Source organism: Chrysochloris asiatica, unplaced genomic scaffold (assembly GCF_000296735.1).
Source record: "Chrysochloris asiatica unplaced genomic scaffold, ChrAsi1.0 scaffold00005, whole genome shotgun sequence".
NCBI classification, from domain to species: domain Eukaryota; kingdom Metazoa; phylum Chordata; class Mammalia; order Afrosoricida; family Chrysochloridae; genus Chrysochloris; species Chrysochloris asiatica.
The window spans coordinates 9,124,311-9,132,601 of NW_006408523.1; positions in this window are offsets into that span (position 1 = coordinate 9,124,311).

Sequence of the window (8,291 nt, forward strand, 5' to 3'; positions counted from 1 at the left end):
GGAGGAAGCATAAGGCATTCATCATCCCCCATCTGGCCCTGTTGCCAACACTGTGTGATAGGGGGAGTCTTATCACTAATCATCTGATTAAAACAAAACAAAATCTATCCATTTGTTTAAGAATTAGAAAAGGTGACATCAACGCTAAATATCAAAAATACTAGGAGAAAAGGGAGCTGTAAAACCAGTTGAAATGGAGAGAGAAGATGCTCATGAATTCCCAGGACTTACAAATGAAAGACCAATGGCTGGTGCCTTGACTCTGACTCATGGAAACCCATGCGTGTCCAAGGTTAGAACACTCAGCTGTGAACACAAAGGTTAATGGTCAAGTACACCCAGAGGTACCTTGGAAAATTCAGCCTGTGAAATTCAGTCACTGAAAACTCTGGGGAGCATAATTCTACTCTGACACACATGGGAACTCTCTAAATCAGAATTCATGGCACAGCAAATGGTTTTTTTCTTGGTTGTAAATTAAAACAGAAATGGGATTAAGAAGGAAGCTCACCAAAGATGAAGACGTTTCTTACTATGGTTTTCCCGGTGGTTATGACTAGAAGTGCTTTCCAGCAGACACCCATATTCAATGGACAGATGCACAAATGTGACTCCAACCAGAACCCCAACATGTCCACAACAGAAGTGTTGCTCACAGTCAAAGACAAACTGAGAAATTTTGAGAGCATAACCTCTTCTGTTACCAACTATGACTCTTAATTCATTTTATCCACACTGCCCCGTTTTCATTGCTGACTACTAGTGGTTTGGTTTGGTGTCTGATATCACCTAGGCTTACCCTTTTCAAAAGTTTTCCATAGAAGAATTTTACCTAAATTCATATGTTCCTCAGTCTCCATGACTCTGAGACCAGAAGAACTAGATGGTGCCCAGCTACCCCTATCAAGTACTCTGAAAGAGATTCCCATTAGAAGGTCCTGGACAGAGTGGAAGTAAAATGTGGGACAAAACTCAAAATCATTAAAAAACAGGCTTACTGGTCGGATAGAGACTAGTATAACCTAAAGACTACTGCCCCTAGTCGCCGTTCATGTCTGCAAAGGATCACCCCCATGACTCAATTTTCAACCAAACAATAAGAGGAACAAAAACAGTAGGGTAGTGCACAATACACCTTAAAATAATCAACCATTTGAGATCCAAAGGGCAGCATTTACCTAAAGACCAAGTTCAGTAGGGTTAAGAAAGAGGGAGCTTGGAAACAGGAAACAGAGGGAGGAAGCTGGATAAGAAACGTTTCATTGTGAGGACTGCAGTCAATGAGATGAAACACTGTGTATACGAATTGTTGAATGGAAAACTGATCTGCCCTGTGAACCTTCACCCCATTCACAACAAATGGAGGCCTGTGTTGTAATGTGCACCGCCTGCTACTGTCCACTTCCATCTGAAACAGGCAGGGGATATTTTCCAGCAATGAGACTGGTGCTGCCCGATACAGAATTACCTATGGGGAGAAGAATGTGACCCTCTCTGCTCCACCGCTTCCTGAACATAGCAATTATGCAAATTCTTCTTTGTGCAGGCTTAAGAATGTGCTGTGTGCATTTTCGGTGGGCCTTGAAAAGCAGGCTTCCCAGAATTGATCGAAATACTATAATTAAATCATTTCACGTGGTTTGAATGAAACATGGTGTTACGGTGTCCTCTTTGTAGTCTGTAGCTACTGTTTTAAAGAAAGTCTCAGACTCCGATCCTTCTCACCATCTCTGGTTAGAGCTTCTTGTTTGAGAACAAAGGGAAGGTTGAACCTCTCATTAGAAACAAAGTTATAATTCAACGCTCCTGCATTTCCTCCGTGCGTTTGGTACTAGAGAGATATCAGAAGCAAACTGTCATCCCTTGGATCCGATAAAACCATCATTTTGGCGAAACACAACAAAACAAAAATTTGGCATTAGGAAGTCATGAGTCATTTCTGTGATCCTTCCAGCTGCGCTTTGCACTGGGGGTAATAAATCATGCGTAAATAATAATCACCAAAATTAAATGTGTGGATGTTGGATAATTCTTTGTCATTGTTACTCACTAATAACAGTAATTTGGTTAAGTAAATTGTATTGATATCAAATGTTCCTCATATGCAGCTTTCAATTAGCAGAACATACATTCCATCTTCAAATGACACAACATCTCCCTCGGTATTTCCTCTCTGGTCACGTTGGAGAGCATTGTTCTTTCTTGACTTTTCCAGTGTCTTTATCTCCTTTCAGGCATTCTGGTCTAGTCTTCCTTTCAGTGCCAACATCACACTGGGCTAAGCCATAACAAATAGCCACAGGGAAGCTGTGGTTGCCTAAGGAACCATAATGTGTCTCCCTATCAACCACTGTGCTGTGTGAACTTCATTCCTTCTCAAGGACCGCCCATGGTTGTTCAGGGTGAGATTAGACGCTCCCTAACTCACAGTGAAAAGGTCTGTCAATAACTGGACATAGAGATTGCATTCCAGAGATCCTTTGTGGCTCCTAGAAGACCCCAATAGCACTACCTACCTACTATCCTTTCCCACCCAAACAGGAAAACCCACTCAAAGCAGAGCTGAGATGAACCATTTCATAGACGTGCGTGTGCTATTATGAGAAAATTCTAGCTCCATTGAACCCAAGGACATTCATGTCCTCAGAATCCTAGACTCCCTTAAGATAATAAAGTCCAGACCTGAACACGACCTTCTTCCAGAGTGATTTTCCCTAAGTTACACAACACCAACAATCTGCAATATGCAAGTGACACAATCTTGCTTGTTGGGAGCAAAGACGACTAGAAACACTTACTCATGATGATCAAAGACTACAGCCTTTAATGTAAAGAAACCAAAATGCCACACAACTGGACCAATAAGCAACATCATGATAAGCAGAGAAAAGGCTAAAATTGCCAAGGATTTCGTTTTACTGGGGTTTACAAAATGTCCATGGAAGCAGCAGTCAAGAAATCAAATGAGGCATTGCATTTGGCAAATCTGTTGTAAAAGACCTTTTTTAAAAAAAGTCAAGGACAAAAAAAATGTCCTTGATAAATAAAATGTGTGTCCCTAGCTATGATCTTGTCAATTGTCATATGCGTGGGAAACTTGGTCAATGAAAATGGAAGACCAAAGAATTGACACATTGGAACTACGGTGTTGTTGAAGAATATTGAAAATACCATCGACTGTCAAAAGAACAAACAAATCAGTCTAAGATAAAAATACAACCAGAATGCTCATTAGACATGAAGATGGTGAGATGTTAACTCATTTAGTTAGGACACATCATCAAGAAAGACCAATGGCTAGAAAAGGACATGCTGCTTAGTGAAGTGTTGTTGTGTTTTTGAGTGTTGTCAAGTCAGTTCCCTCAATAAAAACAAAGAAAACCTTCCATGAGACGAATCAACACAATGGATATGAATGTGCCAATGACCATGAAGATGGCTCACAACCTGGCAGCATTGCATTTTCTTATTCAAGGTTGCCATGAGTCACAGCTAACTTGATGGTAACCAACAGCAACAAGTCAGCAGGTCAGTGGTGGAGCCAGAACCAAAACTAAAGACTTCAAGTTCCCAGAACAGGGTTTCTTCACCCAATGTAGTGACAGCTCTTGAGAATGATCAAAGTCACCGTGCTCCTATTCCTCCAGAGTTGGACAATAGTTAGAACTCAATTTTAGACTAAATCTCTCCATTTCAGATGGTGACCCAAACCAAGAGAGGTGGACAGATAAGCCACGCTGATCAGAGGAAAAGCAGGTCACAGGCAGAGATGCCGTCCAATCCCTGTACAGTTCTTGCTCCTTCTGTCGGTACTCTGTCTGCCCCACCCTCCTGCATTCACCAACCTGGGTTCCAGGGTCAGCAGGACCAATCAGAAAGGCATGTGAGACAACAATTGGAGCCTCAATATAACTTTTAATTTTCTCGTTGTCACATTAAAGAAGGAGAAAAATACAGATGAAATCAATTAAAAATTTTGGTCTTAGTATTTTTTGTTGTTCTTGTTAAGTGCTGTGAAGTCAAAGAACACAGGATGATCATGGGGAGGAAGAAGTTTTAAGAAAATGTAAAGATGTGTTGGTGTGAAAACAGCCAGGAATATTGTGCCAAAGAATGTTTTTCCCTCACAATAATGTGTCTACTCATTTTTCCAGGATACTAAGGACTGTCCTACAAGAGTTTCATTGAGAACCCTTACCCCATCTACCCTACCACCCCGATCTTACACCACCAGATTTCTTTTTATCCCTAAAACTCAATGAACATTTCAAAAGAACACAATCTGATTCCCATGAGGATGCCAAAACTGCTGTTTTGATATGGTGTAAATCAAAGAGTGATAAATTTTTGTGAAAACATTTGTTGTTGTTGTTGTGAAGTGCTGTCGAGTCAGTTCTGACTCATAGCAACCCTGTATAGGGTTTCTGAGGAGCAGCTGGTGGATTTGAACCACTTAGCCATCCAGTGCTGATCCTACAGTACTGTACCTGGAGTCCAGGAGTCCAGAAAAGGGTTAAAGAGATGGAAATAACACCTTTAGAAATGTATAGACTTAGACAAAGGATATATTGAGAAACAATATCTTCATGTTTTGATATTTTTGTTTAATAAAGGTTTCTGTGATTTAATAGCAATACTTACTTGTTTTTTAATGTTTTACTGTGAATTATGTGATAGTTTATATGGGAGAACATTAGTTTTACATTCATCCTATGGTATATCATTTCATTGCCATTGTTACAATCCCCTCCATGCATCATCAATCAACCAAAGGGTATACCCTGCAAGCTAATAGCAATATTTTTTAACTTACCCTTGCATAATTTAGAAGTGATTACATTTAGAATCTACCCTATTGGGGTATGATTCCATTAGCATAAGAAAGAAAGCCTTATTTCCAAACACTATCACATCCACAGATACAGTTATTAGGATTCCAACGTAAGCAATTTTGAAGGGGGTGGTGGTGCAATTGAATCCATAAAAGTAATATACTTTATCTTACCCAATAGATCCAAAATATTATTACTTCAAGGCACAAGCAATTTAAACATTATCAATTAGATCTTTTACATTTGCTTTTGATACCAATTATTTGAAACCGAGTGTGCATAATATACTTTATAGAATATCTCAGTTTGAACCAGCCATGATTTTAGTGCTTGGTAGCCACACATGGCCAATGGCTACCATGTTGGATGGATTATGCTTGGCCTCAGCTTTACCCTTAGGCATCCCAGTACCTCAGTGAATGACATGTTGTTATGGATACCACCGCAGAGATGGGAACTGTAGACCTGGGGCAGACCTGATCGTTCAGGCTATGGAGGGATCCCTGGCTCTCCATGGACCCTATTAGCCCTGACTTCAGTAGAGTGCTAAATTAGAAAAAAAAAAAAAAAATGTCAACTGTGTTGTGATCGAAGCCATCTGGTGTTGTTTCTAAGGTCTCCTCTAGCTCTAAGAGGCCATGATGACAGTGATTCTGAAACTTCCAACAGACTGAAGTCTCTTTGAATTGACTTGATAGCAGTGGGTTAGTTTGGTTTGGGTCTTGACTAAGATTATTCACAAAGTCAACTGTACTCCATACGTCAGTGAAGTGGGGCACAGCAGAACCTCTGTGGTTAATGTACTCAGCAGTAACATAAAGGCTGGAGGTTCAAGTCCACCGAGAGGCACCTGGGAAGAGAGGAACAATTAGTCACTGAAAATCCTATGGAGCATACTTCTACTCTGACACACACAGGTTCGTCATGAATCAGACCCCTTACCAGCAACTAGGTTTCTTTTTGACATGCAATTGCAAAATCTGTATGCTTCAAGACGAGAAGCCTGCAGATCCACAAGAGCATGGAAGTCTACTAAAAACATCAAATGTTTCTCAAACTCAAATGAGAGTATCTTTATACCTGACAGGATGTGGAAATAGCAATGATATCTGAGAATTTTTGTTACTGTTAAGTATTGACGGGACAGTTCCAACTGAGTGACCCTGTATAGGGTTTCTGAGGAGTGACTTGTGGATTTGAACCACTGACCTTGTGTTTGAGAAGTCCAGTGCTTATCCTGCTTTTCAGTGTTTTGTACATTAATATAGTAGAATACGAAACTGCTCTTCACTTTCAACTACACAGTGTAATGTCTCAGACCGCCATGTTACAAATGAAGCTCAACTGGGTCATCATTTGATGATTCAAATAATATTTATTGGAATGACTACTCACAGAGTCACTATTGTACTTTCTGCTTCTCAGAAGAAGCATGGTGACTTGAAATGAGTTCATTATAGTATATTTTAGAAAGATGCTCCTAGAACAATACCTAAAATCCATTATGTTGACAGGATTTAAAAATAAAACAAAAACCAAACACTGCCAGAGAGTCAGTTCCCACTCAGAATGACCCTATAGAACTGCTCCATAGGGTTTCTTTCTGAGACTGTAAATCTTTATGGGAGCAGACCTCATTTTTCTTCCTCAGAAAGGCTGTTGGGTTTGAACTGTAGACTGAAGTAAGCAACCGGATGCTTAGCACACCAGGTCTCCTGCTGTAGTTGTTGTTAAGTGCTGTTGACTTGGTTCCCACTCATAGTTTCCAAGGAGCGGCTTGGTGGCTTTGAACTGCCTACCTGTGGTTAGCAGTCCACTGCTTATCCTACAGTGCCACACCAGGGCTCCTACAAGATATTATTCATCATATAGGTGTGTCCTAGTGCAACCAGAGGAGGGGTCTAGAAAAGCCCATCATGAGTGTTTTCTCCATGGAGAGACAAACTCCAGTTGGAATCAAGCTGGGTGTGTAGCCTGTGGGAAAGCATGGGCTCAATGAAGATGGTGAGGCAAAGTGTAACCAAAGAACCACCAAGAAGGTAACTTCAGGGAACTCAAGGAAAAAAAGAAAAAGAAAAAAAAAGGAGAAGTTAAATACAGAGCAGATTCGAAAGTTTTGGGAAATTTTGTCCCTGAAAAAAGTTGCAGAGGATAGTCATTATTCCTGCCACAACATTTGAAGTACCCTCTCAATAGGAGTCCTTCAAGCCAGAATTGTGTGAACAGAAAGAATCCAAAGAAGGATTAGTGTCTCTTCAGAAGGAAAAGCTCATCTACATGGCCAATGATTCTAGCTGAGCTTCCCAAAGAGTCCTGGGCTTCAGCAGATTGGTCCTCACTGCCGGTCAGTGACCCTGGAACATTTTTAGCCCATCCATCTTTCCTTAAATAGCTGGCAGTGGTTGTGGCTAGAATTAGATTTCTGGCATATTTTATGCTATTTGCTTCAAGTTCATTAGCTCCTGATGTCACTCAGAACAGCTGTGAGGCTAGGCTTCATCGGAACAAAAGCGCTAGGGAAAATGCAACCCAGCCAAGGGGAAGGCTCTGGCCTCAGACAGATTTCATCAGTTCAACTCACCCAGGCTCGGTGACACCGAGAACTAAAATAGAGGGGCCAGAGACTGTTAAGTCTTTAAAAATATACACATTATAAATCAATAAAAGAAACCTTTGTAAGTGGAATGTAACAGAATAAAGACCAACCCATTGTTTCTGGTCCATAGCAGTAGCTCTCTGATCTCCAGGTGGACTCTGGTACTGCTAGCATGGGCTTTCAGTCAGGTGCCCTTCCCTCAGTGTGGCAGAGTCACGAACAGGAATTCTGAAGCTACGCACATCATTGTTGCCTCTTGCTCTCTGTTAGACTGAGCACATTACACAGCCACCTAACACACAGTATTTTAGTGAGGATTAAATAGTCCTACAAGTTAAAACAATGCACAGGGTCTGACACAGGAAAGCATTGGATAAAAGGAATTGATCTCTATGTCATTCCTTATAATATTACTACCACAATCACCACCACTGCCATCAAGATCACCACCACCATTATCCTCACCATCCCATCACCAACACCATAACTGCCATCAACATCATCACCATCACTACATCTATCCCACCCGGGAGTACCACCATCACCACCACCACAACAACTGCTATCATCACCACAGTATCACCACCACCACCATCATCAATACCTCCATGGCTAATGACTACCACTATCACCACCACAACTATCACCATCACTACCACCACCACCATTATCCTCACCATCCCATCACCAGCACCAGCACCACTACCATAACTGCCATCAAGATCACCACCATCACCACCACTGCTATTACCAGCACCACTATCATCATCACCACCACCACACAACTGCTGTCACCACCACCATCACCACCACTATTACCAATAGTACTTACAACACTACCATCACCACCATCACCACCACCA